Source organism: Phoca vitulina, unplaced genomic scaffold, assembly GCF_004348235.1.
Source record: "Phoca vitulina isolate PV1807 unplaced genomic scaffold, GSC_HSeal_1.0 scaffold63, whole genome shotgun sequence".
Classification (NCBI taxonomy): Eukaryota; Metazoa; Chordata; class Mammalia; order Carnivora; family Phocidae; genus Phoca; species Phoca vitulina.
This window is the reverse complement of record NW_022589766.1, coordinates 1,891,743-1,908,540: the sequence shown is the minus strand read 5'-3', so window position 1 is coordinate 1,908,540 and position 16,798 is coordinate 1,891,743. Positions and strand designations below refer to the sequence as shown.

The 16,798-nt window shown below is 44.6% G+C and overlaps 1 long non-coding RNA gene across 1 annotated transcript in view; it reads left to right on the top strand.

Annotated features, from left to right (window-relative positions):
• Nucleotides 1-16,798, top strand: part of LOC116624007 — a 182,305-nt gene that overhangs the window by 354 nt on the left and 165,153 nt on the right. The gene's annotated exons all lie outside the window — the stretch shown is intronic.

The following is a 16,798-nucleotide window of genomic DNA, read 5'->3' as shown; positions in this document are numbered from 1 at the left end:
TGGGTTTATGCATTTTTTGACCTTTAAAAAATGGTATTTTCTGCAAACTTCCTCCTCCCCACCTTACCCTTGTTAAATATTTCATCTCAACTGGAAAATACCCACAACAATGATTTTTTTTTATGGTTTTAGCCTTTCAGTAATAAACCAAAACAAACAGTGGGGAGCTTAAAAGGCCTTTCAGCTGAGAAAGATGAAAGCAGATGCCTCTGGTTTAGATTATTGTTAGAAAGTGCAAGAGTCCGTTTCTTCTGGAAATCCTGTGAGGAGGAGAGAGCAGGAGGAAGGGCTGGTGCCATGACCACCCCATCCCTGAGATGACATTTTGATTGCTATGTTCTTACTTGCCCAGGGTTTATATGTGCACCCCAGAATCATTATCTGAAGCACAGTCCTGCTTTCCCTCCCTGTAGCTAGAACCCACTTGTTTCTCGATGTGTAGGGAAAACCCCAGTGAGAAAGATGTAGAAATTGGAACCCATTTTTCATAAAACTATTGAGAAAACAGAGATGCCTTTATGACTTAATGCCCTAGGTGTGGCAACAAAGTTTCCTTTGGGCTGGAGGGATGCTTTCTTAATGCAGCTCTTTGCCTGGACCATTGACTTAAGATGCATCTTGTCTCTATGACCTTGAATTGCTCAGGGGTCTTGTTTTAGCAACAAGCAAACACAAACTCTTTGTCTGCTTTACACCATTACTTCCCATGAGCTTTGCTCCCTCCTTCCCTCCCAACCTAGCATAGCCTGCCAATTCATTTGTTCAGCCAACATTTAATGAGAACTTACTGAGTGCTAGAGCCCAAGGATTCAGAGATGAATAAAACATGGTCTTTCTTGGGTTTATGGGCAAGTACACAGGTGTTAAAATAACTCATGGCAGATACCATGATTGGCATAATATTTAAGGCTGTGTGGGCGCTCAGCCCAGCCTGCAACATCAGGGCTGTCTTCTCAGAAGAGAGGATGTCTTCTTCTCACTTAATGACCTAGGGGCTAACGTTCCTTCAAGACCCTCCACGTTCAGCACATCTCCCCTGACCTGGTGTCTCCTTCTGAGCATTGTCACTTGCCCACCACATGCTTCTCATTGTTACATTTACTTTTTAGACTATTGCCTATCTCTTTTATTGGAATAAAGTAATGAATTTATATATATTTTGACTTTTTAAAGAAGAATAATTTCAACAAACTCCATATCGCTCAAGTCTTTATTAAATATTCTGTCAACTGAAGAGCACCTGATAACACTTTGTGGGGGGTCATCAAGATTAGGATAGGTTAAATGAGCTGATTTTTTCATTTAAAAACCATATTTTAAGCACCTCTCTATCTTGTGATGTTTAAAATGTGAACAAAGCAAATCATAGTCCCCCTCTCATAAAGATTACATGGTAGTGGTAGCATACACCAGTAGATAAAGACCAAACCAAACCAAACCAAACCTGGGAGAAGCACTATGAAACAAAATAATGAAAAATAAAGCTTTTGGGAGGTGGGCCTATGATTTTATTCTCTCACGCTGCACTCATTTTTGTCAGTGTCCACGTTGGTCACTTCCATGGCCCGTAGGGAAGATTTGGTGCTGATGGGTGCAGGGCATGAACTTTTAGGAAGGGCTCTGTTGGGGGTGGCTAGCGGTCACAGGCTTGGATCCACTCCAGGGAGGCTTGCTGAGTTGACATCAACTCTCAAGGATGTCCTGAAGCAGGCACCTCGGCATCCAGAGCCCCGTGAGGGTCCCTGGGCAATAAGCCACACTTCCTCAGATCTTTGCTCCCTTTCCTGCAATGTGCTAGGATGTCTTCATGTTTCCCCCTTCACTTCCCTTGTAAATATAGCACCCCATGGGATGAGACTGGGCTCATCAGAGACTCCAACCAAAAAAAAGTTAGCAAAGTCAGTTTTAATTTCTGACCATTTTCTAAAGAGATGTAAAGGAAAAGTACAAACTAACTGCCTTGAAAGAGGGCATATTAGGGGGCTGGGAGAGGGGGACTTAGTGCAGGATGCTAAAGCAATATTCAGCCATGCCCTTTGATGACCATAGCCTGGTTTCAAATGGATTTCTCCCCTTTTGCCTAAGTGAATGACAGAAAGGGCTGCGCAGGCATCTTTACGTTGAGGAAGGTTTGCCATTTGCTTGCTATAGTTGGTATTAAGGACCAGCAGAGTAACTTAACCATTCTGAGGCAATTTATAAGACTGCACATCTGGTGGGAGAAATTTTTTTCCAGTTTTGTTAAGATAAAATTGACAGATAGCATTGTATTAGTTTCAGGTGTATAACATAATTTGTTATTTGTATATATCGCAAAATGATCACCACAGTAAGTCTAGTTGACGTGATCACCATACATAGTTACAAATAATTTTTTCTTGTGATGAGAACTTTTAAGATCTACTCTCTTAGCAACTCTCAAATATACAAAACAGTATTGTAAGCTGTATTCACCATGCTATAGATTACATCCCCAGAACTTATTTATCTGATAGCTAGAAGTTTGTACATTTGACTATCTTCATCCATTTGCAGCTTATTTAAAATGAGTCCCAAAATGTCCCTTGTCCTCTTTGATAGAGCTCAAAAGCTTTAGCAGTAAGATGTGAAGCTTGAGGAAGTAGCAGAAATGAAGAGATGTCCCCCAGCAGAGGCTATGAGAGAGCAAGTCACTGCCTGTGGGTTCTTGGGGCTGTTCTCAGGACCCCAGCCAGAGTCCTCCTGGACAAGGCCCAGATGGAGTGGCCTGACCAGCTGGCCCAGCAGTTAGCCTTTCTTGTGTGTTAGATGTGAGATGTGTGCAGTGAACCATCTGACAACCGACCAAGATGCTTTAATTGGTACCTGCTGTGTGCCTTGCCCATGCAAGATTACCACGGGGCGAAACCGTCCAACAGCATAGACGGGGACGGTACCTGCAATGCTGGTGATGCAGCCCAGACAGCTTGCTGGTGGCCGTGCACCAGCAGCTGGCCCTGCCCAGCGATTCTTACCCTTTGGTGTGAGATAAGCATTCCAGAGGTGTTTGGTAGGATAGATTCCTGGATCCCGTGCTGGGAGATTCCAGTTTATTGGGTTTAGGTTGGAGTCTAGAAAATGGAATTTTTGGCAAGGACATTCTACTGTAGGAGACACAAGTTTGAGAAGCCCTGCCCTCACGCAACTCAGCCCAAGCCTTATTAGTTTTTTAATCTAGCAGGAACTTCATTTTTATTTTTTAAGCCACTTTATTGAGATCTGATTGAATGTAGGAAGCTGTGCATATTTCCTGTATACAATGCCATGAGTTTGGGGATACGTGTGTACCTGTGAAACCATCACCATCATCAAGGCTGTAAACATATCCATCACCTCCCAGAGTTCCCATCTACCCCTATTGTTATTATTAATTATTATACTTATCACTTTGTGATAAGAACGTTTAACGTAAGATCTACCCTCTTAGCAGATTTTCAGTATAGGGTACAGCACTGTTAGCTGTGGCGCTGTGCTGAATAGGCCATCACCAGAACTTACTCATCTTACACAATTGCAGCTTTGCTCCCTAACCATCACCTCCTCCTTTCTACCTCCTCCGGGCTTCTGGTAACCTCCATTCTACTCTCTCTGCTCCTATGAGTTGGATTATTTTAGATTCCACATGTAAGTGAGATCATGCAGTACTTGTCCTTCTGTGCCTGGCTTAAGTCACTTAGCATAATGCCTTCAGGTTCATCCATGTTGTTGCAAATGGCAGGGTTTTTTTCCTTTCCTAAGGCAGCCTGATCTTTGGTGGGAGTAAATGGTGCAGGGTCTCAGGGGTAGGGATAGTGTAGCCAGCTTTTTACAGAGCCTAGCTTTCCTCTGGGTCTGATGAGCTGATTCCAGCCCAATTCCCTCTTCCTCCGACCATGCCAAGGTGTAGCTCACAGTATTGGTAGAAGGAGGCCTCTGGAAGGTGTTCTCTCCCTCCCAATACAGAAAAGCAAAGGGTCACTCAAAGGAGAAAGGGGGCGTATTTACTGAAATACCACAGCTGTTATTACTGCTATTACTAATATTTAAAATTGTGATTGTTTATTGAGAGCTACTGTGTATCATACACTCATCTAAATTCTTTGCCTCATTCCCTTATTTTATCCTGGAAACTGATCTTTGAGGTCTAAACTATTATTAACCTCATTTTACAGATGTGGAAACTAAGGGAGAAAAGTTTAAGTAACTTGTCTGGGGTCACACAACTGGTAAGAACAGTTCATGGCTCAGGGACCCCAGTGTGAAGGACCCCTAGAGGGTGAACATGGTGATGGTGTGGGACTGGGGCAAGAGAATGGTTTCCACTTCTGGGCTTTAGTTTCCTTGCCCACGAAATAAGGGTTTTGGACGATATGACCCCTAAGCAAGGCTGGCTTTGTGCATGTGTAACCTGTAGAGTCAAGCAGGGCCCCAGAATCAGAAGGGTCGCAGGCTTGGTTCCATGATGTGCTGTTGCTGTCTTGAAATTGCTAATAATTTTTGAACAAGGAGCCTCCCTTTTTCATTATTCATAGGACCCTGCAAAACAGGAGGCAGATTTTGTCTCCCAAGGGCTCTTCTTATTGTTACACTTTCTCAGCTTTTTTATGGATCCTTCACAATTCGCTGTGCATCAATGGCCATGGAACCACCATCTGCCATGGCACAGTGGGCTGACTTGGACCACATGGCAAGAGGAGCTTCTGGGCTGGTGATGTGTGCCCACGGCATGTCTGCAGATGCTGGTAGGCACCTCATGGAGCAGAGCACGTGGAAAGCTCTCGGTGGCTAAGGGTGGCATGCCATGTGCTACTGGCTCTTGAAAACAGCCACAGTGCCAGCCAGCCTGGGGGCTTGTGAGCGGTATTGCTAAGTGGCCGATCTATAGTGTGTTAGCAATCCCTCCATGCAGAAGATGGAGGAGGACTCAGGGACAAGAGGTTAATGAATTCAGTTTTCCCTGAGAGGCTTTTCGGGTCTGTGCTGACCATCCCACACCCATTCTTTGGCAGTGGCCCCCAACCCCACTTACTCACCAGCAGCCCCGCCCCCATCATTTCTGAGTCCCAGGAGTTTGTCCCTGTGTGTGATGCCTGGAACAAGTTTTTCAAAATGCTGGTTTCTTCCTGACAATATCTAGTGTTAACTATACACACAGTGCACAAACTTCATTACACTTGCTGCCTGAAAGGTTTGGCTCAGGAACAAGGGAAGGAAATGTTTATCGAGTGCTTATCATGTGACCTTCTTATTTTCTTCCTCCAGCTCTTCCTCTGCGTCAAGTCCTAGTCCCGCTTACCTTCTAAGAAAAAAAAAATTAAAAGAGTGCTTAGCGGGGTTAATGACTTAGATTCCTATCAGCACTGAAACAAAAAATTCAGACACAGATGATCCATCCAAAGCATAGCATAAAAGGTTCATTCTTTTTTTTTTTTAAAGATTTTATTTATTTATTTGTTAGAGAGAGAGGGAGTGGGCGAGAGAGAGTGAGCAAGGGTACAAGCAGGGGGAGCAGCAGAGGGAGAGGGAGAAGCAGGCTCCCTGCTGAGCAAGGAGCCTGATGCGGGACTCGATCCCAGGGCACTGGGATCATGACCTGAGCAGAAGGCAGACGCTTATCCGACTGAGCCACCCAGGCGTCCCAAAAGGTTCATTCTTCACACCTTGATGCATATAGGCAGAACAAAGATAAGCCATGGGGGAAGCGTCTGTGTGTGCCTGTGTGTGTGTGGGAGGTGTGTGTGTATGTGAATGGGGTGTGTGTGTACGTGTATGTGTGTGTGCATGTGTGTGTGTGAGTGTGGGGTATGTGTGCATGTGCGTGTGCTCATGTGTATGTGTGTGTGGGGTATGTGTGTGCATGTGTGTGTGAGTGTGGGGTATGTGTGTGCATGCATGTGTTCATGTGTGCATGTGTATGTGTGAGTGTGGGGTATGTGTGTGCATTCATGTGTGCATATGTATGTGTGAGTGTGGGGTGTGTGTGCTTGTGTGTGTGTGTGTGTGTGTGTATATATATGTATGTGTATGGACTGGGAATGCAGAAAAAGGTAGGACCAGTTCTCTTACTCTAAATGGGGCATCTTCCCACTCCATACTCCTTCTCCCCTTCCAACTTCTAGATCTTTTACAAATTACATTTGAACAGTTCTCCTCATCAAAGCCTTGCCACTGCTTTCTTCTAGACACCTGCCCTTACCATAGCCCAGGTCTGGGTCGGATGTCTGCCTTTGTGCCCCAGAGTACTCGTCCCCAGCCTTTTCACACCCACATCCCTCCGGTTGTGATTGTGTATTTACTCATATGGAGCCCCGTGGGCTGTGATCTTCACCTGGGCTGGCAGGGGGACTGTCTTGTTCGCTGTTGCAGCCTCAGCGAGGATTAATAAATATTTATTAAAATATTCAGCATGAGAAGGAGCTACAAATGGCAGTGACTGAGCCCTGGTGTTTCAGGTGTGAAGACAGATGCCTGGCGTGGGCCACAGTGTAGGCAGCTCCATCTGCAGGGCCTGGCCAGGAAAGGCTCCCGTTAAGTCTGTATTTCTCAAACACTCACCAGGTGCTCCATGCAAAGGACTTTGCTTGTATCATCTTAGTTCATCCTTACAGCGACTGGGCAAAGTAGGCCCTGATTAAGGTTTTATGGAGAAGGTAACTGAACATTGAAAGGTTGGTCAGGAATAGAAGACAGAGAATAGCTTCTCATTCATAGAGAACCGGTTAAACTCTGTCCCAAGGGTGTGGAGACGGGTTTGGGTGAGTGTGTCTATGGCTGGAGGACAATGGAGAGTAGTTGAGTGAAACGATAATGTTGAACGTTACCTGTGCTCCCAGAGACAGTGGCTATTAGATAGTCTCCCCACTCTTCTGTGTTCTAAGAAAAACTAGCTACAAACATCCCTGTAATCTTGCATATTCCTGGATAGACCCATCTGCATTCTTCTTCATGACTGCCATAAGACTGGCCTACAACTCCCTTGTTCACCTGCCTCTATAAAACTCAAGGCCTGTCCCTTTATCTTTGATATGTTCCTCATTCATGAATGTGTGTCCTATTGCAGTAGGAATAACTTGAATAATGTCATCTCCTTAGTTGTCTGGTATGTTCTGCCTTGCACAGGGGCTGCAGCTGATAAGAGAGAGGGGGACCAGATCATGGGGGCTGTGTAAGCCATGGGCGGGAGCTTCTGACGCGATCCTGTAGGCATGGCAAGCCAATGATGGGGCTGAAAGGTTTTTAGCAGAGGACTGGCAAAGTCAGATACACATTACAGAATTTGTGTATGTGATTTGTATATGTGAGAAGGATTAGAAGGAGAATTCCCTGAACACAGAGAAATTTCAGATTCTGGTAAGAAAGGATGGGGCTATGAGCTGGGGTAGGGTCAGTGATGGGTGATACATCAAGGATGGTGTCCTTTGGGACATACATGGTATCTGGATGTGAGGCTATAGGAAGGAGCTATCAGCTCTCATGAGAGAGGCTGTCTTCCATCTGGACCGTGGAAGGTGAACAGCATGGAGAGCCATAGGCTGGTCAACTGCATAGGACGGTTAAAGCAGGTCTGATGGTATCATCAGAAACAGAACTCAGAAATACATGCCTGCAGGGCTCCACGAATATCCTAATAAATGGCTATTGAGGTGGGGGGCGGCTGCTGAAGACATATATGACCTCAGTCTAATTGGGTCTAATTTATTTTTATTTTTCAATAAAAATTTAGTCTAATTTAGTCTAATGTAGTCTAATTAATTTTTCCCCAAACTACAATCCTGCTTCCATCAGAGAAGAGATCTCCTAGCATCATGATCCCAGCCTGAATCACTTCAAGAGGGGCTGCAAGGGGGAAGAGGTGGACATTGAGGTGCCCAGAGAGATGGCAGTTGTCACTTCATTCCGCCCAGCCCCTGCTCTGTGGATGGTTAGCGATAGTTGGGTCCATTGGAGACCTGGGTTCTGGACCCCTTTAACCTCCCACCTGCAAATCAACACTAAGGAAGGGTAGATACTTTATGGCAGCTAAGGGGAGAGTTGTTTCTGTGGTAGGTACCACACTTGAAGGCCGTGGATGACTCAGGTGCTAATTCCTCAGGGAGGGAAGGCACTGTTGTTACATGTCTTCAGAAGCCTGTGCTCAGGCTGGAGCTGTGAATTGTAGACAGCCTGGTGAAACATTCTTCTTGGTTGTTCTCAAGATATCTGTGGGTTTTTTTAAAGTGTTCTTCACACATTAATACCATTTTCAGGCTTTTTTTTTCCCGGTCTTTGATTGCCTGAAAGCTTAATGTAGATGTAAGCACTTCCCTGGATTCTCAGTGAGAAATGTTACATTAACGTAGTTACAGCAATGATGATTCATATTGTCCCAGTGTCATAAATCTGGGCCTACAGAAAACTCTTCACATCGAGCTCTGACTTTGTCTCTTTCCCCAGAAAGTGACATCTGCCCTCTGCGCAGTGGCTGCCCGGGGATGCCTCAAGCCTGGACTATCCTTGGAGACCCCCTTCCATACCAATGCCTTCAGGATGGCTCATATGCTGGGACCTTTCTAGGTGCTTCTGAGCCCCCTCTTCTGTCCTGATATCTGGGCCAGAGAACCAGCTGTTCACCCTATATCACCATCTGGCTTTTCCATAGAAGACCACAAGCCCTGCATGTCTCAGTATGGAATTCGTCATCTTTCCGACCCATCCATCCCTCTCCCTCCAAACTGCAGTTGTTCAGCCGTCAGAAGGGAAGCATTAAGACAGATTTTTGAGAGGGAATCATGCTAAACTTAAAGGATAAAGGGGTGTTAGCCAAGCAAACTCTGAAGAGTGCCGTTGGGCCTGAGGTCTCCAGCAGGTCAGGAGATGGGCAGAGGCTTCTTCCTGCCTCCTGAGTGGATGGGTGACCCGGCTAGATAGCTGGATGGCGCAAGGCTGCCTCTTACTCGAAGAGTGGACCAACAGCCTAGAGCGCACTGGCACTGGGGTGTTGCATGGGCTCCCATCACTCTCCATCCCTGTTTCCCTTTACTCTTCCAATTTCATTCTTAAATGGAAGTTTTTTATAAAAATCTCCCAAGTCCTGACTGGCCATTAACAAAGTTCATAGTCTTCATAGAATGGCGACTTTCCCAACGCAATACCCATGTCTGTGATCCAGTCCCTTAGAGGAACAGCTCTCCTTTAGAGGGGCAGGGGCTTTGTGCACCTCTGAGATACAGGGAGGAAGGGAAGATTGCGGGGGTGGGGAGCAAGTAAGGTGATTCACCAAGGGCTCACTTGTGTTTAGCAATTCTTCTTTCTTTCAGGACTTTGGTTTGGGGTTGAGGGTGTGTTGGTCCCTGGTAGGGGGACTGGCAGCAGCTACTCTAGGCTTTATTTGCTGCTCAGCGAGGCCAGTGAGGCCAGTAGCTCCCGCCATTTTAGAGGAGGTGATGCTTGCTTCGTGGGGATGGTGAGTAGGGGGATTTGGTAAGGGAGAAGAGATCTGTGTGGAGAAAAGGATTGCTTCTTAAATGCAGATAAAGCATATTTATGGTCAGTTTTCTGGTTTTTACATATTCCCAAAGTGACTGTGATCAGTTGAATGATGACATGTTTCCCATGCCATGTAATCTCTGCTCCCATGGCTCCCTGCACGGTAAACGCGCTGTTCTTTCCTTGCATCTGTTATGAATCTACACTAAAACCACAGTGCCTAGTGGCCAGGAGATTGTGGGACTGAAGTAAAGGTGGTGGTGGAGGTGTGTGTGGGGGGAGGCTGGGGGAGGGTTGGTTGGACATGCATGTGCATCAGTGTAGAAGTATGAGCTGTGTTCCTATGAGAGAATACATTTGCAAGGTGTTTTGCAAGTAAAGGCCCATTTCTTTACAAAAATAGAATTGCTTTTCTAAGACAGATGTGCTGAGTAAGTGGAAGGACAGCTCTGAGTTTTAGAAGGAGCTTTCCAGAAATTGGTGCAAGGAGCTTGCTAATGGTACTGGGAGATAGAAGGGGAGATGCACAGGCCATGCTGTGTTTTGCATTTCAATCTCTGTGGATCCTCTCTCCCTGCCTATGCATATTTAAAATTCCTTTCAATATATAAATAGGATAATTCTCTCTCCTCATCCCCACCAGAGTTCATTTAACAGGCACAAAAAGAATTGCACATCCAGGCCTGTCTTTTCCTGCTTCCCATTTTTACTATTTATTGGTTTTTTTCTCCTCTTTTTCCCCCTCCCACATTGCTCCCCTTAGATTAAACTGTGTTTCAAGCTTGACTGGAGGGAAAAATGCCATTCCTTATACACAGGGCTGAGCCCCAGGGAGGTGATCTCTAGGTTTGCCCTGCTCTTTGGTACCAACCCAGACCTTCCAGAACTCCACTTTAAATAGAAAGCCCTGGGCCTTAGATACTCTAGGTTTTTGCAACCTCCCCTTAATGCCACCTTTTTCCTATTTTGCAAACAGTTACCCATTTTGCCTCATGAATGAAGCCTGAGTACTTCCCAGTGTCCCAGAGGCTCAAGTGAAAGACAGGATTCTTGATGGGAAGGCTAGGGGCAAGGATATGAGCTGGGATCTGGGGAAAGGCACCCATGACAATAGCCAATCAAACTCTTATTTTTAGAAAAAGGTTCAAGGAAGCTTTGGTTAAGTCTAATGGCCTTGCTTCATGTTGCTAATGTGAATAGTGCATTTTGGAAGAAGTTAGACCATACCTTCCAAACATTGTCCAGATTTCAAAATACCAATTAGTGAGGCCTATAGGACATGTGTTCTTAGAAAGATGTCCTACATGATTTTGCATTCAATGGGGGCACCACTGAATCGGGAATCAGGAGACTTGAGTTCTAGGCCTGCCTCTGCTAGTGTGAAGCTCACACTCACTTTCCATCTCTGGATCTCACTTAATTTATCTGTAGAAGGAGAAAGGTGGTTTTATTCACATGCAGTGACTTCTCCAATTACAACAAAATCATCAGCTTTTATATATCCTTGGATCATAAGTGGTGGCCAAAATATGTATAGTGAGGCATAGAATGGGGCACTCACTGGTCTGTCACCTGTGATGTAGGAATGGTATCAAGGACAGGAGGACCTTTTCTTTAAATGTACTCTGAGCTTGACTCTGGGACTCATTAGGATCTCCTTGCATGAGTTGAGCTCTCATTGAATATTGGATAGAATCCAGAAGCGTGTGACCATGGTAAAATGTCACTGCTGTATGACTCAGCACAGGACCCAGGGAAACTTTATAGCAATTTCTGTCAATTAAAAGTAAGGTGAGCTGCATATGTGACCTTGAAGAACTTTAAAAATAAGGCAGATGGTGTATTTTTTTTCATAATTACTTCAGGTTTTCTTTCTTTCTCTCTTTCTTTCTATTGCTAATTAATAGTTTGTAATTCTTTTTTAAAAATTTTTTTGTTCAATTTATTTAAACTAAAACAAAAACAGTTCACCCATTTCTACTACCCTGCCCCCTGCCTCTTCCCCTTGTGACCACTAAACTGTTCTCTGTACCTATGAGCCTTTTTTTCCCTTGATTCCACATAGAAGTGAGATCATATGGTATTTGGTATTTGTCTTTTTCTGTCGGACTTATTTCACTTAGCAGGTTCCATCCATGTCACAAATGGCAGGATTTCCTTCTTTTTTATGGCTGAATAAATTCCATTGTATGTATGTACCATGATTTCTTTATCCTTTCGTCCATCAATAGACAGATTGTTTCCATATCTTGGCTATTGTAAATAATACTGCAGTGAGCATGGGGGTGTGTATATATATATATATATATATATATATATATAACTTTTTGCATTAGCATTTTTGTTTTCTTTGGATAAATACCCAGAAGTTGGATTACTGGTTCGTATGGTATTTCTATTTTTAAGTTTTTAAGGAACCTGCATCCTGTTTTCCATGATGGCAGCACCATTTACATTCCTACTGACAATGCATGAGGGTTCCCTTTCCTCCACATCCTCATCAACACCTGCTATCTCCTGTCTTCTTGACAATAGCCATTCTGACAAGTGTAAGGTGAAGAATGTGGTATTTCTGAGAGATTAATTTGGGGGTACAACCTACCTCTCACTCTAATTTGCTGATTAGATGACTTCTTCCAAGATCAGGAGGTTGGAGGAGAAACTTCTGGTCCAGACAGAGCTAGGGACACAAATGCAGTACATGAAGGTTGCAGCTGATGTCTCCACTCGGCAAACAATTGACATACTTGGCTTCCTGTTCATATGCTTTGCTGTCAAATAATCTACTTTAGAAAACTGATCTCTGCAAGCCAGGCTGTCCTTGGAAGCCTGAAGCATGTGTGAATTGCGTCAAGTTCCAGGCCTCAAGAAAAAAGCAAGGACTCTCCTTATAGGCCAAATCAAGGGTACTCTGCATCACACTGGGAAATGCTGAGGGATCGGCGGGCACAAGCTGTGGGTTTCAGCTCCTCACATGGGGCACTTGATTTGGAGGAGAACACTGCTTTGTGGTTCCCCCTGCAGTGCCTCTCATTTGGGATCCACAACCAGTAATTTTTTTAAAAAAGATTTTATTTATTTACTTGAGAGAGAGAAAGAATGAGAGCAAGAGAGCACAGAGGGAGAGGGAGAAGCAGACTCCCCACTGAGCAGGGAGCCTGACACGGGGCTTGACCCCGGGACCCTGAGGTCATGACCTGAACCAAAGGCAGACACTTAACTGACTGAGCCACCCAGGCTCCCCTGCAACCAGTAATTTTCACACCTGTCCCACTTAGGGCTTCTTCAGCCCACAGGTACAGATAAGCACAGGTTGCTCGCCTCGGCATCCTGAAATACCAACCTACAGAGGGATCCCGAACGCTGACTACAAAAGTCATCTTCACTTTTTCTATATTACAAACACAGGAAAATATGCAATTCATTCTGAATATTTCTCAAGTGCTGTAGTAGGCTCGGTGACAGCCATTACTATATGTAGGAGGAGCCATTGTCCTTCCAGAAATATCCATGGCATCAAGTGGGGGTGGTTATGTTGGGAGGTCTGCACATTCCCTGTAAATTCATTATCAGAATTCAAGGACATCACTAAATCCCTAGGTTGATACTATCCTAGGAAAGAGCCAGACCTCGTGAGGAAGGGCATTTCTTAAGAAGGAGTGAGATGTCAGGGCCTGAACATGTGTCCGATCAGGGAAACTGCTGTGTCTATGGTCAGATAGGCAGTGATTCAGGACCATTGTTATTACTGTGAAAGGACCCTTGACCTTACACATCCTAAACTGAATGAGGAGTGTGCCCTCTACCCATGATTTGTTGGAGTATCAACTGCACTTTGCCCAAAGGTATTACATAGTAAACCCTTGATACTTTCTTGATTCTTTAACTTGCAAACACCTCGATGGTGGAATATCTCCCAATAGAATGCACGTGCAGAGCGGGCCAGAGCAGGGAGCTCCAAAGAAGACTACTGGGACACAGCCCTGAACATTCAGCAAGGCTCACACATTGCTCATCGGTTCTAGCACCTCACCTTTCTGCAGCTCAGCCTCAGTGAAATTATCAAAGGCCAGAGGCCAGGGGCCTTCACATTCTCTTCAGGATCTCTGAAATCATGAAAATGGTATCTGCAAATACCAGAAGTCTCTTGTACTGGGATCAGAAATGTGGAGTTGAGGATTTTGGTTGCTGACCTTTTTGAACAATCATGCTTTCTATCTTTGTTTTAATTGTTGTTGCTTACTTGTTTTTGGAACTACAGAGAGTAGTTAAGAGGCTGGGCTCTTGAACTAAAGGGCATGGGATCAAATGCCAGCTCAGCCACTTCCTGGCTGTGTAATCTTGGGCAAATTACTTAACCTTTCTGTGCCTCAGTTTCCGTATATGTAAAATGTGGATGACAGTAGGGTCGTGGTAAGGATTAAACGAGTTCACGTGCTAACGGCACTTAGGACTGTGCCTGACAGCAGAAGCGCACTATATAAGTGTTAGCTTCTCTTATTGAAAAGTCACCACGGCTGTTACGTTGACATCTGGAAGGTGTGCTGAATAGCATGTCCTGCATGAAAATATGATAATGGCCCTTGTGTTTGCAACTAGTATCTATTAATTAAGAAACCGTCATTTGTGCTCTGTAATTATATTTATTAAACCCTAACTCCTATCATAACAATAATTAGTTCTTGCTAATTAAATTTATTAAATTCCCCCTGGATTCATATCTTAGGTAAATATTTAGTAGCCCTACACTAATTATTTTAATCAACATGGAGTGTATTTCAAACGACTACAAATAGTTCTAACTAATTAAACTGAGTACAAAATAATATCTTATGTAATAAATTTGCAGGTGCTAAAAAGAGTGGGAATGAGCCACAGGATAATGTCTCAGTGACCTAACCACCTGACTTAGTGATTACAGCATTTCCAAAGCTCAGCTAGGGGAAGTAGCCTGAGAAGGTTTATTGTTTCTGTCCTGATTTGGTTTTTTACTGCCAATATTTTGTGCATGGAACAAGCTCTGTGTGTGATTCAAGAACATGCCATATGATTTGAAATTGGACCCATTGACACTAGTAATTAATGCAGAAGCAAGAAGCCAGCAGCTGCGGCAGTAGGACAAATCCCTGCTTCAAACAGTGCAAGAAGGCAGACTCTCTGACCATTCCTCCTTCTGCAGGCCTGGTTTCCTCATCCTCAAACCACACTGTCGGTTCTGCCTCATGCTGGGAAGTCCTCCTGCACACCTCCCTCCCCTACCCACCCCTCCCATGCTCCCAGCTCCTTCATAACAAAGATGAATCCTTGAATTACAGCTAGCTGATTGGCATCCTGTTGCTAGGAAACTGTGAAATGAATGTATCATATTTCATAATAAAAATGCCTCTGACCCATCCTTGGAAAGCCATGCACAATGAGTTGAGACACCGTGTGGAACAGGCCTGCACTGACCTCCCACCTCTCTTCTCCTCTGCTCTTGTGGGGCCACTGTAAGAGGACTGGTTCTCCTTAATAATGTGGTCATTCTCTGGCCACACACAGCGCTGTCTGTTGTCTGACTTAGGGTCCTGTGCACGGCTGAGGTTGGGAGAGTGGCCATCTATGCCCAGAATGGGGGGCTCAGTCTATAATCAGGATTGGCAGGATGTTCAGTTCACCACTGAGTTTTTTTTTTATTTTTATTATTATGTTATGTTAATCACCATACATTACATCATTAGTTTTAGATATAGTGTTCCATGATTCATTGTTTGCATATAACACCCAGTGCTCCATGCAGAACGTGCCCTCTTTAATACCCATCACCAGGCTAACTCATCCTCCCACCCTCCTCCCCTCTAGAACCCTCAGTTTGTTTCTCAGAGTCCATCGTCTCTCATGGTTCATCTCCCCCTCCGATTCCCACCCCCCTTCATTCTTCCCCTCCTGCTATCTTCTTCTTCTTCTTTTTTTTTTAAACATATAATGTATTATTTGTTTCAGAGGTACAGATCTGTGATTCAACAGTCTTGCACAATTCACAGCGCTCACCATAGCACATAACCTCCCCAATGTCTATCACCCAGCCACCCCATCCCTCCCACCCTCCACTACTCAGTTTAGGATTGGGATTAGGATTTCAGTTGTTGTGAAGTCCTATTTGGGAGAGAAAAGAAGGAAATGACTGTTAAGAGTATTGGCAGTTGAATTATATTATAATAAAAATGATCTACCTCAAGAATAAAAATGGTGAGTTCAAGTTTCAAACAATCCATGTAGAAAACTAAATCTTTTAAAACTGTCTCCAGCTCTTTCCTGTAAATGACAAGTGAATTATCATAAACAAGCAGCCAGCAGTGGATGCTCAGGGCATGGCATCTGGGATTGCTCTGGGCTCTCCCGACCTCCCAGTGTCATCAACTGGCTGGTGAGGAGGGGGCTTCATTGTAGCTGACATGTTACATTCTATTTTTGTGGAGGAGGTGTCTCGAGTGGGCATGGGAGGGATCACAGGAGACAAATCTGACGGTGGATCTGCACTTACGCCTCTCGGAGACGTGCACAGACACATGAGAGTTATAGAAAATGCCCGCACTTTATCTCCCCCTCTCATTAAGCTGCCATCTGCTTTCAGAGCCGATCTATCTCTTGGTTCTGAATACCACTTCCCCCACTTCTAGCTCTCCCTAGAGTATTTGTGATCTCATGCAGCCACCTTTATGATAGATGAATCATTCCTATGGCAACCACAGTCATCATGAATCCTCTGAGTGAGCTAGCAGGAAAAAACCGCTTTCAAGAGAACAGAGATCCTAGGGGGAACCTAGAGCAGTAGGGAAACTGGAGAACATTGAACCCATAGAAGTGGGATCAGATCATGTCAGAACTGGAAAGGATGAGATGACTGGGGCCCAGAAGAGGGGCTGGTTTTGCTTAGTATCACACAGAACTAGAACCCAGGCCTCTTTTTTCCTTGCAACATGGTGTATAAGTAAACGAATGAGCACAGACTTGCCATGTGTCAACTGCAGGCAAATAGGCTATATTGTAGAATCTTTATGTGTTGTTTATTTGAACCCATTGGCCTGAACGTGAAGTTTTGTTCAGAGAAGTCTAATGCTTCAGGACCAAGATTTCATCTGGACCCAAGGCATGTTATTGCTGCAAATCTCATTTTCTTCCATCCCATTTCTTCTCCAGAGGATGTGCTCCCTTGTGATGGTGGTAGTGTTGGGACCCCCACCAATGGAGGCAGCCCTGCAGATAGCAGTGAGAAAGCTTCTAAGAGAAGGCACTGGGAAACCTTGCTATGTCTTTGCTGTGGTTGGCAGAACATGTGGATATAATTTATTTAATA